This window comes from Mustela nigripes, chromosome 6 (assembly GCF_022355385.1).
Source record: "Mustela nigripes isolate SB6536 chromosome 6, MUSNIG.SB6536, whole genome shotgun sequence".
Classification (NCBI taxonomy): Eukaryota; Metazoa; Chordata; class Mammalia; order Carnivora; family Mustelidae; genus Mustela; species Mustela nigripes.
The window spans coordinates 14,016,024-14,037,526 of record NC_081562.1 but is presented as its reverse complement, the minus strand read 5'-3'; the positions used below and the strand labels follow the sequence as shown (position 1 = coordinate 14,037,526).

Here is a 21,503-nt window from a genome sequence, read left to right as displayed (position 1 = left end):
TGACCCTCAGCCACCCTGGGGCTGCTGTGTCTAAGTCACTGACTCAGTTTAGAACATTCCTTCCCCTTTCCTCACCAAGAAGTGGTCCTCTTCACTTCCAGAATGTTGCTCATTTATGAGCCCTCCTCCATGGTGCCACTTCTGACTGGTCTCCTGTATCTTTGGATCCAGCCTCCCCCTAGTTTCCTCAGGACAAGGGTGTAGGCCTGAACTTCCTAAGCACAGTGCCTTAGGATTCTTTGTGTGGCTACCCTTTTCTTTCTTTACTTCCTCTAACTCTACCTCAGAAAATGATAAAAACCACTACTAATACTTCTGTTGCTACCACCATTACTACTACTATGACTGCTACCACCACTACTGCTGCTGCTACTATCACCACCACCATCATTACTACTATTACTTCTACTACCACCACCATCGCTGCTACTACTATTACTACTACTATTACTGCTGCTGCTACTTATATTTCTACTATCACTACTACTGCTATTATTACTACCTGTCTTTTGGCTGAGTGCTTGCCATATGCCCCTCTGCTATCCCTTTCCAGGTCTCCTCTCAATCCTCACAGCAGCCTTCAGAAGGGCCTTATTATTCCTTTTTTTTTTTTAAAGAGATTTTATTAATTTTTTTGACAGAGACACAGCAAGAGAGGGAACACAAGCAGGGGAAGTGGAAGAGAGAGAACAGGCTTCCGGTGGAGCAGGGAGTCCAGTATGGGGCTTGATCCCAGGACTCTGAAATCATGACCTGAGTCAAAGGCAGATGCTTAACAACTGAGCCACCCAGGTACCCCAAAAGGGCCCAGTTATTCCTATCTTACTGACAACCAAGCAATCTGTACCTCTGCCCAATAAATTATATTCCCTCCAGAGTCCTGCTTCCTTTGTCAGTCTCTTATGCATCTAGGACAGGCTCTGAGACAGACATTGACAAGGCTGAAATGCCGGGGGTGGTGGAGGCCATGTTTTGCTGTAGGGAGTGCACGATCTGGCTTTCTTGACAAAGGAGTAGAGTGGGGAGCAGACAAATGAAGGGAGGTGAGTCAAAGGCCCAGGAGTCATCAAAGGAGAAGGTGAGAACTCTGGGGAAAGTCATGGCCTCCCCTAGAACCAGGGCCATTTAAGCCATGAGAAGGGTGAGGTGTTGGCCCTGAACAACATGGATTTCCTTATGGTGGTAAGCCTAGTCCCAGAACCTCCAGCTGAGGCCAGAAGGAGCTTCTGGGACCCTGACTAAGACATGCTACAGAGGGCAGCACTGAGCCCTCCCCTCTTCACAGCAAAGGTTAAAGATAATGGGTCCTGTGGGTCTGTGACATTCAAGTCAGGCAGGCACGTGCTTCTTCTGAGTCCCAGGAATAACCCCAGGGGTCAGTATTTGATCACATCCAGAAATTCCCAATTCCTGACTCAGCCTGTCTCTAGAGGAGCGTCCGGAAGACCCTGACGCCCTGTGACAGTGACTCATGGAAAGCTTCCTGGGGGAAGGGTCATGGAGAGAATTGGCTCCACCTCAGGAAGGGGCTTAGGCACAGTCAGACTCCCCAGCCCGGGGTTATACCTGGTGACCTTGGGGCCACCAAACACTTCATTGCCGCTACTGCTTACTGAAAAAGTCTGAATCATTGGCATCCAAGGTCCTCACCACCTTACCATTCTCACCTATAACCCTATGCTTTGTGACCCCAACTTCAAGGACATATGTATTCTTGAGTATCTACTTTTTGTTGAACACTTCATAGGTGTTGTGTTCTTTATCCATTCAGCAAACACAGACCAAGGGATCACCTGGGCCAGGCATTGGTCTAGGTCTTGGGCAAACGAGAGAGACAGGGCATCTGTCCTCATAGAGCTTTACACTCTGATGAGGGATCACCCCCATTTTATAGATGAGAAACTGAGACTCAGAGAGGTGATGGGCTACAGAGCAGTGACTCGAACACAGATACGTCTAGCTCCAACACAGTTCTTTCCATCCCTATACTTTCCTGCAATCACTTGAAGCCCCCAGACTGTGGTGCCTCCAGGCCTTTTCAGGATCTGCTCCCTCTGCTTGGCCTCCTCACCTCTTCTCTAACCAACTGATCCCTTATTATTCCTGTAGGATCTTCTCAGCCTCATCTCCTCTAGGAAGCCTTTTCCATCCTCAAGCCCTTCTTTTACTGTTGGGTCTCCACTGGAAGGTGGGTTCCTGTGCTCGCTTCAGCAGCACATATACTAAAATTGGAAGGTGGGTTCCTGTGGGCAGCAGTGTGTTCTTTCAGCTCTGAGTCTCCAATGTCCAATGTGATATAGGGTCAGAAACCCAGGACCTCTTGGTTCAACCTCCCCTTTCTCCTAAGATGCTTCCCCAGGGCATGGCATATTTACCATACCACTCCCCTGGAAGAAATTACTGATCCCTGTTGAGATAAAGTGGCTTCTGGAAGAGCTGGCTTGAATCTTTCATACTTCCATGGGAAAAAGTCTTCCAGAGCTGACTTGGGAAAGGAGGAGCTCCCATCTGAAGGTCTTACTGCCAAGGATGCCCTAAGGGGAGCACTGTGGGAAAGGGGCTGTTCATGGCAGGTGCCTATATTTCCTCCCCCTTTCCTACACCTTAGTTGTCCTCCCAGTCCTGGACTAGTGAACACTCCCAAAGCCATTGGGCCATCTTCTGCTGCCACAGACCTCCTGCCATCTGAAGACTCTAGCCCTCTCTTAGTGCTTCCACATGGATCCCACTTCCCTTACTTGAATCTACATTATGAATTCCAGCAAGTTCTCAAAGATTCTCTGAGCATACCACAGTTTTATTCCTTGATGCTTTTGTACCCTGAGCAATGGCTGAAAAGGAGGTGAGAATCTCCATTTCCCATCAGTCAAGACTTTGTCCAGAATCTTCAGGCTGAGAAATTACTTTCCTCTGCTTTTCCCAGTGGGTGGGGTCTTGGGCCAAGGCCAGAGGGACTCCAGAAATTCTCCCTCTCTTAGTCATTTTTCTTCCCACTGACCCCTACAGCTGGACAGAGAGGGAAGTGGAAACTCCCTAGTGTGGGGGGGACTTCTAACCTTTGCTTCCCATGAGAGGACAAGGTGGAGACTCAGTACAAATCCACTTCCTTCCTTCCCCAGCCCTGTCCTGGGACAGAAGGGACAGGAGAGCAGGGCAGGGGGCAGAGGTTGGGAAATGATCTGGGAGTTTGAGGAAGGTATGGAGGTTGGAGGTAGGGAACTGACATGTCACATTTACAGAGAACTACTGAGTTCCAACACCCTTTGAATACTTTATTTGTTACACCCCAAAATGCCATCACAACCCCCAAAAGTTAAGACCATTCTTTCTTCTTTATTTTTTTAAAAGGTTTTATTTATTTATTTGACAGAGAGAGACCCAGAGAGAGAGGGAACACAAGTAGGAGGAGTGGGAAAAGGAGAAGCAGGCTACCCACTAAGCAGGGAGACCAATTCAGGGCTCGATGCAGGGCTCGATCCCAAGACCTTAGGATCATGACCTGAGCTGCAGGCAGATGCTTAACGACTGAGCCATCCAGGTGCCCCAGGTAAGGCCATTCTAATTCCCATTTTACTGGGGCTAAAACTAAAAGTAAGAGAAATAAAATGCCATATGTCATTTCAGCATTTCCCAAAGGTGGCATAGCCAGGTTAAACCAGAAAGATGCTCTTATCACTTTCCTATTGCCCTGCCTCCAGACCCACTGCACTGACCTACTGTTCCAGAAGCATAAGAAATCTTGAGAGCCCTCAACGACTGATCCTGGAGCCATGGAATATTATGCCACAAGGATCACCTCATTCTAGTTCAAGATGCTCCCTCTACCATGTAGGAACAAAGGGAGGTTTTGCCAGGTTTCAGGAACTAGTAGAATCAAGATTCAAATACATGTCTTTTGACACCGATCTCTGCCCTTTCCATTCAATTATTTAATTTAATGACAAACAGCTTTCGTGGCCAAGTAATCATGCCCAAATCTATTCCAAGTCCTGGAAGCATAGCTTCCACTGTCTTCAGTGGAGTGATGGAGGAATGAGGAAGAGCTCATCGCCCCATGTGACCCTTCTTTTACTGCAACGCCCCACCCCCACTTTCTTACACCCATGCTCCTTTCTTCCACAAATTTTGTGTGATGCCCTTAAACCATGTTGAAATGAAATTCCTGGTTAACCTATAAGCACAATTTAAAAAAATTAATAGGGTGCCCTAAATGTAGTATAAAAGAGAGATCAAATAGAAATAGTTTCTAATAAAAACTAGATAAAAATAATTTGTAATAAAATAGAGTGTTTCCACTTATAAGCACATGCCCGTGACTACACTAGAAGATATAATGAAACAGTCCGATGTCTGCATTTATGCATAAAAAGTCATGAACTTAACATCTACAAATGTGGACTGATTTGGATTTTTTTATTAGCAACTCAAAGGCCTGGAGTAGGGCTGGCACTGGTGATAAGATTTGTTGAAACAACTCTTGTTAAGGTTCCAAAAACACAAAGGGGAACCTGCCCTGAATTTACATGGTGGTTGCATTTGGTGGGGAGTGGATATATATTAAAACTGGTCCCTGCTTGAATGCTCTGTGTGCAAAATAATGTGGAGTTAGGTCCTAGGTTTGCATATTATAAATGGGTTTTCGTCTGTGTGGTGTCTGGTGGGATGGTCAACTGCCCTGTGGGCTGCAAGATTGTCCCATGCACATCCCTGCCCCTTCCACTAAGTGCCCATTGCTTGTGACAACAACCAAAAGTCTTTCCACCAGTTTCCAAACTGCACCCTGAGGGACAGTACTGCCCCCATAGAGAACTACTGATCACATTTTAAAGTTTTACTCAAAGATTATATACCAACTTCTTAATATCTCTCTAAGTTATTCAAGCCCTGGATTTAGTGGCATCTGGATGGAAAAGGCAACAAGCAAGATAATGGTGGAAAGATCCAGAATCTAGAAAGATCCAGGTTACACTGTTTTCTGCTGTATTTCCAGGTCTACTGGCACATACTAGGTGCTTAACAAATATCTGTGCGACAAAATTATCAGCTGTGTGGCTTTGAGAAAATTACTTAACTTTCTGGAGCCTCAATTCCCTCACAGTGAAATGATGGTCATAGGGCTGTGATTACAGATGATTAAGTGACCAGATACGGGAAAGCCTGGAGATGTGTAGAAGGAGCTCAACAACAATGAGTTGACAATGAAAATCAAGATCCTGCTATGATCTAGCTGGGATGAATTCTGGATCATGGAAAAGCTAACAGAAGCGTGTTTTCAAAACAGCCTCTGACTAGACTACTTGACCTTTCAGGAAGGTGGTTCCTTTCAACCTTGAGACTCAGCAATTCTGAGGCCCTTGTCTAGACAGAGGTGGAGATGAGGAGCCATGTTCCCACCCACACTTGCCCACCATGGGCCAGTGCCTAGCATATCCCTGAGCCCTCCAAACATTCCAGGAAAGTGAACTCCCTCCATGCCACTCCTCCACCCTGTCATTCAAGTGAAGGACAGAAGCAAACATTGATTGAGCACATCCTACATACCAGGAGCTTTATTTTTCCCTAATCCAAGCTGTTAAATCTCCTCAAGATGGGAGGAGATGGGAAGCAATATCCCATACTTGAGGGAACAGGACTCAGAGACTGCCAGTGATTTGCTTTAGGTCTCAGAGTGAGCTTGGGGCAGTGTCTCCTAGGGCTGGCCTTCCTTCTGCCACAATGGGGCAGCTTGTCAGAGTCACCTGCAGAGCACCACAGCCCACACCCCACTACCCAGCTCCTAGGATTCACCGAACACAGACGGAGTGGAGGTCCTTTGCTCCCACCACTGGTTCAGAAAAGCAGGGTTAAGTGTATACAGACTGGGAGAGAAGATGGAGAACAGGTTGGAAGGTGTTGAACACCAGTAATACTGGGGATGGACTGGGACTGAGGCAATGGAAGGATTTTAAGCAGGATAAGAGATGCTCAGTAAGGTGCTTTAAGAAGATTCTACTCATAGTGGACTAGGAGACTTCAAAACTGGTCAGGCGGCTGCAGGGATTCTTCTTGAAAGTATCCCTCAATCTCTCATTTCCCTGGCCCTTCTTTCTAGCAGGGGAGCTCCCAGAGCTCAGGGAGGCCCAGGCAGCTCTCCCATCCAGAGTACGGTGGTTCTGGCAGCTTCTGGTGTTGGGATCCATTGACTCTCTGTCTTCTATTTCTTCTTTGATTTTGCACAAAGGTGCTATGGGTCCGAGGGTTAGATGCTGCTGCTTTTCTGGCCCCAGTCTCCAAGTCAGCAAGATGATAGGGTTGGACTAAGAGCTCTCCTTTTATCTTTATGGGAGTGGGAGGAGCCTAGAAAAGTAATAGGACATGAGCGAGAGATAAGGGGTGGACGGTGGAAGCCTTGTGCACAAGTCACCAGAAAAGGGGGTGACCCCCAAAGGAAGAATAGCACATTCACAGGTTATCAGGTCCCAGAGGCAGGTCATTCCTGGTTCTTCTCCTACCTTGTTGGGGAGGAGGGACACTAGCAAGGTCGGGCCACCCAGAGGCCCTGGGACAGCCAGCTTGCCCTTGAGGGTTGGCATCCCAGTTTTGAACAGGCTGAGAGGGGCTGGGCAAGATCTTCTCTGGTGGGGATGCCTCTGAATCCCTAGGATGAAGTATAGTCCCAGAGAGGCCAGGTCCTACAGATTCCTTTGATGATGACAGATGCTTTGTTTTTTTTTTTTTGGTTTTTTTTTTTTAATTTTTTTTTGTTTTTTTGAGAAGCAACAGAATTCCTTTTGAACAAGATTTCCTTCCTTCATTTATTTATTTACTTTTTATCCAGTGATTCAGCGAAACAACCTCAAAACCTGTCTCCAATGAGAGGCAGGAAGAACCAAACCCTCAAACATCAGTGATCCTGTGAGGTTTCTGCCTTGTGGAACTTTCCTTAAAATAACTGCATCAGGAGATTGTCCAGTTGGGGGTAGAAGAAGAGGAAAACCTGAAAGCAGAGTCTTGGGGCTCCTGAAGGATTCAGGTAACTGGAGGGAGGACTCTCCACAGTGAGGACTTGGATGGGGGTCTTAGCATTTGTTTCCCCAACCTCGCAGATTCTAGAGGGTGCCATCTTCCTGAAGAAGGCACGGGTCGGGGTCTGAACTCCATTGTGCAAGACAAGTGACTTGCATGACAGGTACTATGGTTATAGCAGTGGAATATGAATTGGAACCTTCTTGCCGCATGTCCATATGTTCTTCACCCATGCTATAATATATCCCAATTCTTGATGCAATGTTTTGGTTCCTTTAATTCAGTGGGAAAAACAAAAAAGTCTTTAATGCATCTAAATTGGAATCAGGCCAACAAGATAAAAGGTTGTGGCGGAAATAGTGCCAGACTGGAAATTCAGGAGACGTGGGTCCTATTTCAGCTTTGGTTTATTAAGCCATGGGACCTTGTGTAGGTTGCTTCCCAAAGGACACAGAGATGTCCAGGGTCAGAGGAACCTGGTATTTGTAAGCAGGAAGTCAGGACAGATCTGAGAATAGAGCTGCTGATGGGCAGAGCGAGGTGGGGTGGAAGTCCTTGCCCAAGAGTCACGCAGACTTGGGGGTATGTCCTAGTTTTCCACTATGGGCTGCATGATCTAGAGCAAGTGTCTGTGTCTCTGAGCCTCAGCTTTCCTATCTTTAAAATGGACAAAAATAGTAAGCCAACTCGAAGGGCTGTTGTGATAAACGAAAGTGAGAGGATGCATGAGGAAGTGCTTAGTAAATGTGAAAGCATGGCACAAATAAGAGATGTCATTATTCTAAATATTAGGGGAATGAATATTAGTCCTCAGAGGGCCTGGGGTTAAGTAATAGCAGCTACTATAACAACTATCATTATTGAGTGTTTACTATTTGTCACACTGAGTCAAATGTATAAACTAAGTGTATAAACTCATTTAATCTTTATTTAAGTATAATTTATACATAGGAAGTTAACAGAGAGCTCTAATCTTAAGAGTACTGCTTGATGAATCTTTACATTTGAATATATCACAGAACTCACTGAATCTTCATCAAGAACCCTACACTGCTTATTCCCCTTTTACAGATTTGGAAACCGAGGCATGGCTGGGTTGCAAACCCAGTCTGTCTGCATACTGTTAGTCATGTGCTACTGCCTCAGGTATCCAGTTCCTCAAGAGGATAGCTGGAGTCACCAGTGGCTGGGAAACTGAGAGGTCCCCAAGAGGCTACTGGAAGATTCTGTCCCAGGTGGAACCTGTTACTTGCCCAGGTGAGGAAAGCCCAGGGTCTGAAACAGAGGGGAAGGAAGCAAATGCACCTGAAAGTGGGAAAAAGAACAAGGCATAGGAAAGGAGGTTCAAGCAGTAGGAGCAGAATCTGAAGGAAGGAGACAGTCACTGCTGAGGGTCTGATTATTGATGCCTCTAAAATTTGGTGTATAAGAGCCGGTTCTTGATCAGCTTTCCTGGTGCATTGACAGAGACAAAGATCAAGTTCGGAAATGGAATCTGTCCTTAAGCACTCACAGCTCCCCAGGTGCGACCCCCCACAGCAGATGATGCTCATTTCCCAGGGGGTTAGCACTACTTCCCAGAGCTTCCATTACACCCTCAGTTAAGAGCCAGGCCAAGGCAGTGCTGAGAAAGCAAGTCTGGGAGAGAAGTACCTCATCGCCCCACCGTTGCTGGAGACAGAGGAATGGGCAACCTGCTCTCAAATGATAGGAAATGAACAGAACCACAGCTGAAGGCAGCTTGGTGCCTGAAAGAACTTTGAGCTGGAGTGCAGGAGGACCTGGTTCAAGCCCTGGTCCCAGTTCTGGCTTCACATGACCTTGTACTCACTCCTGACCTTGAGGAAGTCATGTCTTATCTCTGGGCCCTGGTTTACCCCACTGTGGAATTAGAGGCATGACAAAGATAACATCTGTTTCTTCTGTTTCTTTCACTTAAAAACTCAATGAAATGTTTACGTCACGATTGGAGAGTCCAGTGAGACTGAAGGTGGCCACCCCGGAAGGCCCAGGTTCACCTGCTGCGTAAACACTGAATGGAGATCGGTCGTGATAGAGCAATGGCAGGTGTCCATCTGTCTGTCCAAGTCTGTGTTCCTGCTCCTTGGTCCTCTCTCTTAAAGGCTTTAGGAAGGTCCTGTGCTCAGGACCAGGGCGATAAACATCATCTCCTTATTTGGGAGGCAGGAAGTTGCTCCCCACCCCCACCCTCTTTTGTTCTTCCAGAACTTCCACTCCACGCCCCCTCTCTTCAGTTTCCTGCTTCCTGAGGGTCTTCGAGCTGGTGGGGGACCTGGATTACAATTGCTACTCACTGATTTGAGATCCAGCAAGAGAGTGCGGCTTGTGTGAGCCAGTGGGCGGGAATGAATATGTCGGGTAAAGGGGAAAGGCGGGGGCCAGGGTCACGTAGAACAAGCCAGTCCCAAGAACCTAAAATTAGCTCTGGGAACTGGAATGTTAGGGCTCCAGGGAACCACAGCTGTGAAAAGAAAGCACGAGACAAGGAAGGAAAATGCACCCCGCCCACACCCACCACAAATGACTCGCTCACTCTCTCTGCCCCGGGGTCTCCACAGCTTTTAACCCACCCCCATAATATCTCTGGCTGAGCTCACCAGGCTGGTCAGTGGGAATCCCCCCTCTACGAGCACGCTTTCATTATCACTGGAGACTGCGGGACAGTGTGGTCTAGGATTCCTGATAGGAAAAGGTTTAATTGGAAACAGGAAAGAAGAAGACAAGTTCGGGTCTGGGGTGGTGACCACAATGAGAAAATGACAGGCCCACTAAAGTGAGAGGGTGACAGTGCAGAAGGGACACAAGGCAAGGGGGGCATGTCACATGCTGGAAGGCCCCCTGGGAGAGCTGGGCACATGGGAGACAGACAGCAGGCATGCTGAGCAGGGGAAGCAGAGTGGAAAAGGGCTTGAGGAAGGGGAGCTGGGGAGAAGCTGGGGGCTGTGCACCCCTTTGCACACATAGAATGATTGGCTGTGTTGTGTTTTTTTTTGTTTTTTTGTTTTTTGTTTTTTTGTTTTTTTTTTTTAAAGACCACACATTACTGAATGTGAAAGTCTGTGTTTTCAAGTGTCTAGAGCTCATGCATCAAACACAGGCCATGGAGAAGAATGTCAGGGAGAGGAGAGAGGCCAAACCTGAGATGGAACCTGTAGAGAGCCATCCTTTACAAGCTGGGCTTGAAATTCAGGTCCTGGAAACCGATGGAGGGGAAGTAGGGGGTGAGGGGGATAAGGGGATGGATGCAAGCACTAGGTTTCTTCTGTCCGAGTGGGAGAGCTTGGTATTCAAGGATTTTTGCTAAAAATCAGCTAAGGTTTCATCTTTGTGGAATAGCAACTGGGTATCTAGAGCCATGCAGTTCTGCCCACCCTGGAGAGGTTGGAGGCTAGGGCTGTGGGTGGGCGAGAGAACCTTTGTGAAAACCACTTTGGAAAGGGATAGGATGGAAGTGATATCTTTTGAGCACCTTTTGCTCTTTTCATGCCAAAGGCTCTATGACTGCTCTCCTTCTCACAGTTACCTAGAATGGAAACTCCAGGAAGGTGAAATATGGATTTTTTTTTTCTTTTTACCAAGGAATTCCAGCCTTGGGAACAACGCCTGGCACATAGTGGACCCTCTGCAATAACCTGCTGAATGGATGTGATATTCCAAAAACTCTGCAAAGTCCTTATTATCCTCTTCTTTTATGGATAAGGAAGCTGATGCTCCAAGAAGTGGAATCACTCTCAAGCTCCCACAGTGAATGAGAGCCAAGATTTTAATCTTTGCTGCTCATAAGGTCATGCAGAGTATGTCATATAGGCAGCCTCATCCTTATGCAATGCTGTTTTATAAAGTTATCTGGTTTTGTCCTGGGTTCCCTTCTCAGCCTCCCTGGGGCTCTCCACACTTTTGTCCTGCCACTGAGAATCAAATGTCTTGATCTTTTTCCCCAAGTGCCCAGTCCATGACTTTCAGATATGCTTTAATTAATCCTTCCTCAAACAATGATCAGTCCTTTGTACCCTTCATTCAGAGGTCACTCTAGCTATGTGTCTATGAGTAATAATAGATACCAGTTGAATGATGCATCAACTGGGTTATGCTCCTAGATTACAGAATTAAATACACTTATACTAAGATATAAGCTTTATGAATGCAATTCTTTTTAAAGATTTTTTATTTTTAAGTAACCTCTGCACCGAACACGGGGCTTGAACTCACAACCTCAAGATCAAGAGTTGCATGCTCCTCTGACTGAGCCAGCCAGGTTCCCCTATGCATGTAATTCTGAGAGATCTTTGGGTATTTGTAGAAAATGGTTTCTTGAACTTCTCTCCCCTCCCCCACCCTTTCTTCCCTCTCTCCTTCTGACCATTCCAGTATTTCTCCCTCCTTCCTAAAGCCAAGCTACTGAAAGGCATGTGCCTTCCATATTATGAAGGGATCCTATTCTCAAATTATCAGCAATGACTTAGTCCATGTCTCAGGACTCATGTGTTAGTACACCTTCTCCCTCTGCCTGCTCAAACTCCTTTTCCTCTACCTACAAACATGCCTGAGCTTTGCTTTCATAAATAAAGTCAAGTATTCTTTTGATCCCTTAAGTAATCTTCTCTTATTATTTTATCTCCACACTTCTTCAACAAGTAGTCTCCCTATTGCTTTTACAATGCCCTGCAACCCAGTTTCTGCTCCCACTACTTTCCAAGGATCATTCCCTTGAATTGCTGGTGACTTTTAAAACATACACATACACACACACTTGTATGCTTTGTCTTCCCTCATTTTGAGATCTTTGTTCTGATTGAATTTTTTCATTTCACTGGAGTACATTCCCTCTGAAAGAGTCATTCCCTCTGAAAGAGTATATGGATGGTATACTTTGAGTATACCATAATTTGCATATTAAAGCCCCTCTAATACGAATGGCATTGTGGCTGGGTAAGGGAATCCTATATAACATATATTTCTCTCAGTCTGAGAAAATTGTTCTACTGTCCCTTGAGATTCTAGCTTTGCAGATAAATGTTGCCAGTCTCCTTTTTCTTTTGTAAGTAGCTTCCTCTGAAACTTTTCAGGTTTTTCTTTTTACTCTGGAGCTCAGAATTATCATCTGATTTTATCTTTGTATTTATTTTATCGTTAATATTTCTAGGACTCAGAGAACCCCTTTGATCAGATGACTCAAGTCTTTCTTTAGTTCAGGAACATTTTCTTCTATTTTATCTTTAAAGTATCTCTTCTCTTCCCAAAGCTCCTATTATTTGTACATAGCTCTCTTGGGTCTTTTCTTTCATTCCCCTTGTATTTTGCTCATGATTCCTTTTCTTTGCATTTCTACTAAGTGCTCTGATATAGTCTACTACCAGCTTTCTTCTGAGCGAAGCTGGGAGCCTTTCTCCTCCCCCCACATCCCCCTGCCACCCTAGCCTCTCTGAATGATTTTCCCTCCTTTTCATTGAACCGTCTCATTTCTAGGCTTCAGGAAAAAAATGCTTCATTTAATTTTTAAGTTCCCTTCTCTATCTTTTTTGATGGATCCTTCCTCCTTTCATCCTCTAAAATGGAAGTGTTTCCCAAGTTTATGCTCTTCTCTTTATACTTCCTTTCTTGGACATCACACTTACTTTCTCTGTTGCAACGACTCTCTCTTTTCTGATGACTCTGCCTTTACCCCAGACCTCCTGAGTTCCAGATCATACATATAATCTACTGCCTCCTGGCCATCCAATCCAAAGGCACTCAACCATGTGTTCAAAACTAATCTTTCTTTCCTACTACACATGTCATTCTGTTTCATCTTATTTTGCCCTCAGCTGCAAAAGTAATCAAAATATACCACATCTAAATATGTCTGGGAAGGGACATTACCGTTAGCTTGAGGACTCAGGACTGCTCTATCATCCTAGTGCACTCCCCAGCACACTCACTCTCCTGTTCTGCTAGGCAACTATTTAACATTATATTCTTTCTTCTCACATTTTCAGTAAACCCTCCCCCTCTAGATTCTCAGTGATGAAGACCTTGCTTCACTTGAGAAGCAACGAGAAGAAAGCTGCCAAAGCTCTCACTACATCTACTCTTCCATCATCTGTCACGATACACTGTGTCTTCCTTCATGTTCCTCTGGATGAATTCTGCTCCTACCGATGGGGACCCTTCACTTGTGCTCCAGATATCACTCTTTCAATAATTTTAGGACATTGCTCTACAAGTTTCTCCTCTCTCTCCCATATCAACTTTTCTTTTATGGTTGGAACATTCCCATTGTCATTCAAACATGCTATTATAAGATCTCCCTAAAAGAAAAGCTCTTCTCTTGACCCTATATTCTCCTCCAATTACCATATAATTTTTCTATTCACCCTCACAGCAAAAAGTCTATACTTCTGCTTCCTCTTTTCCATTAATGCTGAATATAATGACCAAATTTCAATTCTCATTTTACTTTACCAAGCAGTTGGATTTGACATAGCTGATCACTCCACCTCTCTGAAACACTTTCCTCACTAGGCTTCTGAGACCCTGCCTTGATTCTTACCCAGTGCTTGATCTCAGTCATCTTTGCTGATTCCTTCTCATTTTCTTAACCTCTAACTTTTAAAAAAGATTTACTTTATTTTTTTTTTTAAATTTTATTTATTTTGAGAGAGAGAGCACAAGCGGGGGGGTGGGGACAGAGGAGAAGTGGACTCCCCACTGGGCAGGGAGCCCAAGGCAGGGCTCCATCCCAGGACTCTGGAATTATGACCTGAGCCAAAGGCAGATGTTTAACTGAGTCACACAGGTGTACCTTAATTTATTTATTTGAGTGTGCATGTGTGCACGTGTGTGCATGTATTGGAGGAGGGGCAGAAAGAGAGTATCTTTAAGCCGACTCCCCACTGAGAGGAGCTAGATCTCATGACCCGTGAGATCATAACCTGAGCTGAAACCGAGACAACATTCAACCGACTGAGCCCCCAGGAGCCCCCGACCTCTAAATTTTGAAGCACTGTTGTCTATACTTTTTTCTATTGACACTGTCTCCCATAGTGATCTCAGTCAGTCTTATGACTTCAAATATCATCTCCATACTGATGATTCCCAAATTTATATCCCCAGATAATCTTCTTCCTCTACTCTAGATTCAATTTCTCCTTTAACATCTCCACTTGATGCCTAATAGGCACTGCTAATGAAATATGTCAGCAGCCAGTCCCTCTGCCCGTTGCCATGCAGACTTCCTCATCTCAGTGAATGGCAACTCCTTTTATTCTATCAGCCCCAAAGCCTTGGTGTCACCTTTAGTTTTTATTTTTCTCTTATATCCCACATCTAATCCATATGCAAATTTTGTAAGCCACATGTTTAAAATAAAATCAGAATTGACTACATTCTACCATGTCTGTTACAACCTCCCTGGACCAAGTGTCACTACCATTTTTCTCCTGCATTACTGCGATCAACTCCATCTTCTCTCTCTGTTTCTGCCCTTGCCCCCCCCCCCATTTTTCTCATCGCAAGCAGTGATGCTTTTTTCCTTCTTCCCTCACCCCTCCTTTCTCCCTTTCCTTTCCCAGAGGTTAAATACACATTAATAGGACTGAATACCAATTAGATACTGGAATTGGATGGAATTGGAAAGAATATCAATTGGACTCTCTACATTTTTTGCTCAAATTCCTGTGCAAATACACAGCATTCAAATAAGTATTTACAAATAAGCTTGAAAGAATGAAAATCTGTATTTCATAATCTTTTCAGAGTATTCTCATTTCTGGCTTCCCACTTCCCCTCAAACTGACATTCTCCAACAAAAGGGATTTGGATTATGTCCTTTTCATCCAGTGAGGGAAAATGGAAAGGGAAAACATAAACCTAGCTCACCTCACATAAAAAAGCAAGGCCAAACCAACCCACTCCTGCCCTATCATCCTGTGCCACCAGGTGGAGAAGGTTGATGCTCTTATGTGATGACGGTCTTGTCCAGGGATTGACGTTCCAGAGTGCCCTAAAATATAAAGATGCGCTTCTACCTAAGACTCACATTCAGAGCTAGCCCCCAGCCCTCTAACACTCGTGAACACCAGATGCTCCAGGCCTGCCTTCTGAGGTTGGGCCTGCCATGACTGACTCATACTCTATCTGGACCCATCCTTACAGTATCAGAAAAGACCCACACTGGTGAGAAACAACCCCAGATGCCCTCACAGTAATGTGGCTCTCCATCTTTCCCAATAGGTTACTTGCTAGCATTCCTATTCAATAAGCTGGCATTTGCTTACAAGAGATGAACACCATGACCAATCTTGTTTGTTTGGCAAGAGGGAGTGTGGGGGAAGGGATGGGGGCCTAGGGCCCATGTGGAGTCAGACAGGCCAGAAGAAGAGAACTATAGGAAAACACACCTGCTCAACAAGGAGAAGGCTGCCTGTGACCATCAAAGTTGTGAACTAAGGCAGTTGAAAGAAAAATATTTTGTTTGTAGGCTATTTATTTTAAAGTAATTTAGAAGCACCCTGAAGCTTTCAAATGTTAACGTGAATGAATGCCATTCTTCTGTTTAAAGCCCTGTAAAGCCCTGCAATGACTTCCCAGCTCACTCTGATCAAAAGAGAAATTCTTTAGGATGAGCTATGAGGTCCTACACCATCTGCCCTTCCCCACCCCTATCCTATCTCTGATCCTACCTCCTGCCCCTCTCTCTTACTCCCTTTGCTCATTTGTTGCTACTTGAGCACACCAAGGACATCTCCATCTCAGGGCCTTTCCACCTGATATTCCCTTAGTCTAAAAACTCTTCTAGATACTCACATGGCTCTCTCTTTCTGCCTTTATTCATGTGTCAGCCTCATCAGAGAGACCTTCCCTCACCCACCTATATAATATAACAACCAGCTTATTCTTAACACTCCATATTCCCCAATTAATACGTGTGTGGCCCAGATCAAGGTTCTTAAGTGTTCTGTATCTCTGTTTTCTCCTCTACAAGGTGGCTATAAGAAGTGCACCCATAAGAATGCAGTGAGGATTAAATGAGTTAATCCATGTAAGGTATATAGAATAGTGCCTGGCACATAGTGAGTGCTCAATTAAATGATGGCTATTATTATTATTAATGTTATTGTTATTTTGTGCAACTAGTTCTGGCCTCCTGAGGTTGTTCCCCACATAGATGTTAAAATTCCGAAAACTGAGTACCAGGAAGAAAAAGTTCACCCACACAAAGATGGAGAAGACACCAGAAGCAGCCTTTTAGCTCCCGAGTCAGGCAAACCCCTGGCACATCCTTCATAATGCCTCTTATACAGTGACTCTTCCCTGGACAGCAGAAACAACAATACTGAGTGTGAAATGGGCTCCAGAACCAAGTCTGCCACCCACAGATGTTACACCAGTTACCTGACCTTTCTGAACTTCAGTTTCCCTTCTGTGAACTGAAAATAACATCTGTCTAACCCTCCTCACAGGGGAGGGTCACATGACATACTGATCCCCAGAACTCTGATGCCCCTACTTGGTGTACTTGATTAGCCATTTCAAATACTCCACGAAAAGATGAATGATATCCTTTGTTCATTTTCAAGCCTATGGAGTGTGCAAAAGGATGCAGAGTCCACATGGAGCAGAACCCATGGGCTTGTGTAGGGTTTATTCATTTCCCAGGGCAAATAGTTATTGATCACTATGTTTGTGCTTGTCTTACCAACCAAGGAGGACACCTGGAAATGAACATATCTCTGTTTCCACGATCAGACTTTGAAAGGGGAGACAGAGTACAATTTTTAGCAAGCTGCTGCTTGGGGCAGTTTGTCTTGGGAAGAGTGGCTGTTTGCTAGGAAGGATGGAATGGGATGCCTGGACAGCAGTTTCAGCCCAGAGAGGATGGGGCAAAATTCTCCTAGGGCATCTGGAAAGGCCATTGAGCCTGCAAAATAAGGTAAAGAAAGGGTCCTACACTGAAAAACAGAATTTGTCCACTGAGAACATCTCTCATTCTTTCTGTCCTTGAAGACAATGCAGGGCATAAAAGTAGGATCAGGGGTCAAAAAATGTTGCAAATGTTGGTGTTGTTTTATTATTATCTTTTTGCAAGAGGCAGGGGGAGAGGTGAAGAAGACATAGGCTGTCCTAGGAAGTGTATAACAAAATGGAGACCCCTGGAGTGGGCCAGATGCAGATGAAGAATGAGACACGGGGCCTCCAGAAGGCACATCAGAGGGTGGGAGCTAACCAGTCTCGGAGTGGCTTCCTTATCCTTCTAGAACAGGGTCAGCCTACTTTGAAAAGGGCCATGTGATAGGCTGAAAAATGGTCTTCTAAAGATACCTACTTCCTAGTCCCTGAAATTTGTGTTTTCTTATTGGGAAAAACGGTTTTTGTAGATGTGATTAAGTTAAGGATCCCAAGACAGAGAGATTATCCTAGATTATCTGGGTGGGCCCTAAATGCCATTACACATATCTTTATTAGAGGAAGGCAGAGGGAGAATTAACACTCACATGCAAGCATGTGCCATATGAAGATGGAAACAGGTTGGGGAGATGCAGCCCCAAGCCAAGAAATGCTGGCAACAACCAGGAACTGGAAGAGACAAAAAAGGAATTCTCCCCTGGAGCCTCCAGAGGGGGCTCAGCCTTGAAGACACCTTGGTTCCAGCCCACAGATACTGATTTTGGACTTCTGGCTCTTGGAAATGTGAGAAGACTAATTTCTGTGAGAGGACTAATTTCTGTGTTTGAAGACACCAGTCTGTAATATTTTGTTATGGCAGCTCTAGGAAATGAACATACTCATTACCTTAATAAATCCTCAAAGTAACCATGGGGTAATGAAATCTGATCATTTACTATGCGCCGGATGGTTTTCATTCATATTCACAACAGCTCAAGGAGGCAGATATTGTTATATTTCCATTTTACAGATGAGAAAACTGCAGCCCAGAGAAGACATCTAACTCTCCTAAGGTAACACAGCTTGCGCCTGGTTGAGCTGGCCTTTGAACACAGGGGTCTAGTTCCAAGTTCCATGTCCTGGGCCACTTTGTGGTGAGCTCCGTGCCCACAGTGGTGCTCCTTCTACTGAGCCACATGGCCATGAGTCTTTGGTTCCCACCTTTCCTCTGTATTACCCTAAGTGGCCTCCTCTGGGATCCTGTGAGGATCAGATGATACAGAGGACATGGAAAGTGTTTGGCTGTAAAGGGCAGTCAAGGTGGAGGCATAAGAACTCAAAGGGGAGCCCTAGCAGTAGAAGTCATCCCATGACCCCCCAGCACATGCACAGGGAAGTTTCTAAACCCATAAATGGCCATGGGTGACCTCACAGATGTCACCACCCAGAGCCACTCAAGATGCCGACGACCACGTAGGTGATCACTGGACATCAGGATATCAGCTCTTCAAGCCTGAGTCTGGCCTTGCCCCAGCTCATCAGCACCTCCTCCCACCTGCCTTCTCTGTACTTTTCAAATTCAGACCAAACCTTCCCAGAATCGTAGAGTTTCTTTTGCTGTAATGACTCCTTTAGTCCACAGAGAAGTAGATATTAAGTGATGGACCTGAGGCCACACAGCTAGTATGTTCTGTCCAAAGTGCCTGTGGATTTCGGTATTCTAGCTCCTTCTAGGCAGCTGGGAATTCCATCCAGTGGAGAGAATCCCAGAGGGAAAAGCAGGCATTGGGGCACATTAGCTTTCGTTTCATGGCCTGGAGCCAGCCCAACCCTCCTTTTCTGATTATCATTACACAGAAATACTGTTGCTCCCAACGCTCTGGGAAGACCCCAACCTCCATGAATTTGTTGGCGCCCAAGATGCCCACCATTCAGTCACCCAGGCATCCAACATCCTCTAGATTTGTTGAGTTCCATGGTGCCAGGGACTGTGCTAATGCTTAAGATAAAAAGAATAAAAAAGAGTCTCTCTCCCAAAGAAACTGGCAAATTAATGGGAAAAGAGACAAGAAAATAAATAATTGCAGCATTCTGAAACTCATGCATTAGAAATTCACATTCATTTTTGCCATTTTCTTGTAACAGTTTACTATTAATATTTATTTAGTATTTTCTTTGCATTGACTTTTCTTTTCTTGTAAGTGCTAGATTTGGGTTTATCTCAGCAATAACATCCATGAATTTGTGGATTTAATTTGCTAGTTAAATTTTTTATACTACATAATGTACTGAAAAATTAACGTAGATAAAAAAGTTCATGGGGACACTGTCCGCAACCTGTGGGAACTACTAAATTACTGCAAAGGGTGTTATCTGCTCCAGTACAGCACATATCTAGTCTGCAGGCTGCCAGATCAAGAGGAAAATGCTTTTCTCCTATCAAGTTCTGACTGGTCAAGACACATTAGGGTTAATGGTTTGATAAACAGCATCTCAAGGCAGGAAGTTTTATGGCAGGAAGCAGATAATTCTTTGCTTTCAGCCTAGGATCTTAGAAGCATTAACTTCTCAATGTTCATGCCATCTGAGGGAAAGACAGGCCATTCTTGTCTCCAATTTTCTAGAGACTACAAGCAAAGGGGATCTGTGATGTAAGACCACATATTTCAAACTTCTGCTTCCAACAGACCCAATGACAAATGACATTCCTGCAGGAGACATTCTCATGGGTTTACACTGGGTGGAATGTAATCCCCAGGGCTTCCATTTAACTGTAGCCCCACCCAAGAAAGCATGTCAAAAAAATGTAAGAGGATGACACCACTATAAAGATAATCTTGAGCACGCATGTATCTTAAAAAGGAAGTAAAAAAAAAGTCTAGGACTGCAACTCTGAATAACAAAATTTTACTTGTAACACTACCTTGCAAACAAATGGAATATACCAGTGTATTGGGGTGCTAATTTCCTTCATTAATTTACTCCACAAATGTTTGCTGGGCACCTATTATGTGCCAAGCCTGTGTTAAACAGTGGGATTACAGTGATGGCCCAAGATAGACATCTCTATCTCCATGTGGCTAGTGAAGGAAGTCGATGTTAATCAAATAATCAACCAGATAAATGGACAATGTGATGTGTACTACACAAAGAACTGCTATACAATGCTGGCTTGTAACCGTGGATTCTGATCTGGTCCTCGAGGTCCCAGGAGGGAGGCTGCCCTAAGAGAATGACAATGGCAGAGAACTAAGGATGTGAGGCAAGGAATCACTAGTTACTCCTCATTAAGTTTCTTCCACGAGCTGGATGCTGCCCTAGTTAATCTTTGCATTGACTCTCCAAAGTGGGCATTATTATTCCCATTTAGCAAGAGAAGGAACCTGGACACAGAGAAGGGCAATGACTTACCCAAGGACACACAGCTGGGGGTGGCAAAGCTAGGAATCAAACCGAGGTCTGTGAGACATTCACACTGTGCTTCCCTCCCACCCCCATCCCAGGCCCCTAAGACATACTGCCTCTCCAGGAAATACATTAAATAGGAAAAACTATACCAGCTGTATTGCCAGCGATAATTTTGCAGATTACAGCTATGATGTCATCTATACCAACCCCTTCAATCCTCAGTCCTGGCCATGATACAAGTTGGCAGGTAGTGGTAGCTCCATTTTGCAAGCAGAGTACCAGGGCAGAGGAGGGAAGCAAGGCAGAGGAAGCCGGAACCAAGAGCTCCCTCTTAAGGTTAAGGCTGTGCAAACCTCTGCCTTCTCTTAACAGCTTGGTCAAGTCCAGCCCCAGAGTGGGGTGCCCTGACCAAACTCCTGAAGCTTTCTGCCTTGAATTCTGTTTTCTTTTGCCTACCTGCCTGGGTTCAGATTAAGCAGCTGCCGGCTCACTGGTATGGGACACTGCAGCTGGTTTGTGCTTTGCTGAGCTGGGCTGAAATTGCAGGGGCTGCAGCTGGCCCCGGGGGGATGAGGAAGCAAGAGAGCTGGGAGTGTCAGGAGTGTGTCCTGGGGAGTAAAAGCCACAGATGACCAGGCTATGGCTGTACAAGAGGGACCCGTGCCTGACAAGGCCACTAAAGGGCCTCCGAGCAGTGCACCACCAGCCACTCCGGTTTCTGTTTCCCATCTCTGCATGCCTTGCATTTTGCACCTAAATGTTAGGTAAGAATCACTGGCTAAGTCTCATCAGAAATCACCGGAAATTTCTGTCCCCATCTCCACCCTTGGAAACCTCACCACAAAGTTTTGTAATCCACCAAATACCCTGCAAATGGAAGGAATTACAACTTGACCTCAAATATTTACTGTTTTCATTACTGGCTAAGAGGCTGGGCACTACAATTACACTTCCTGTTCAGAATCCTGGATCTCCAATTTACCAGCATCATGACCTTGGACAAGCTATTGAGCTTCCCGTGCCTCAGTTTCATTATCCTTCAAATGGAAGTAATAATATTAACCACACCATAGGGGCATTATTATGAGGATTAAATGCTATAATGTGTGTTAAGCACTTTATAGTATCTGGTCTAATAAACACTTGGTGAGAACTAATTATTAGTTATTGCTTCTATTTCTTTTCTTCCCCCCTCCCTACCTCCT

General features: G+C 45.0%; 1 protein-coding gene and 1 long non-coding RNA gene across 5 annotated transcripts in view; one reads left to right on the top strand and one right to left on the bottom strand.

The window, feature by feature from the left end:
- SYN3 (synapsin III) overlaps positions 1 to 21,503 on the bottom strand; it is a 453,479-nt gene that overhangs the window by 204,397 nt on the left and 227,579 nt on the right. The window lies entirely within an intron of this gene.
- On the top strand, positions 6,790 to 11,142 carry LOC132020479 (uncharacterized). Of its 3 annotated transcripts, none has more exons than XR_009404983.1 (3): positions 6,790 to 7,012; positions 8,077 to 8,262; positions 10,606 to 11,142. It is a non-coding gene; the product is annotated as an uncharacterized LOC132020479 (long non-coding RNA). The 3 variants fall into 3 exon arrangements; XR_009404982.1 differs by lacking the exon at positions 10,606 to 11,142 and adding an exon at positions 8,978 to 9,063; XR_009404984.1 differs by lacking the exon at positions 10,606 to 11,142 and adding an exon at positions 8,985 to 9,052.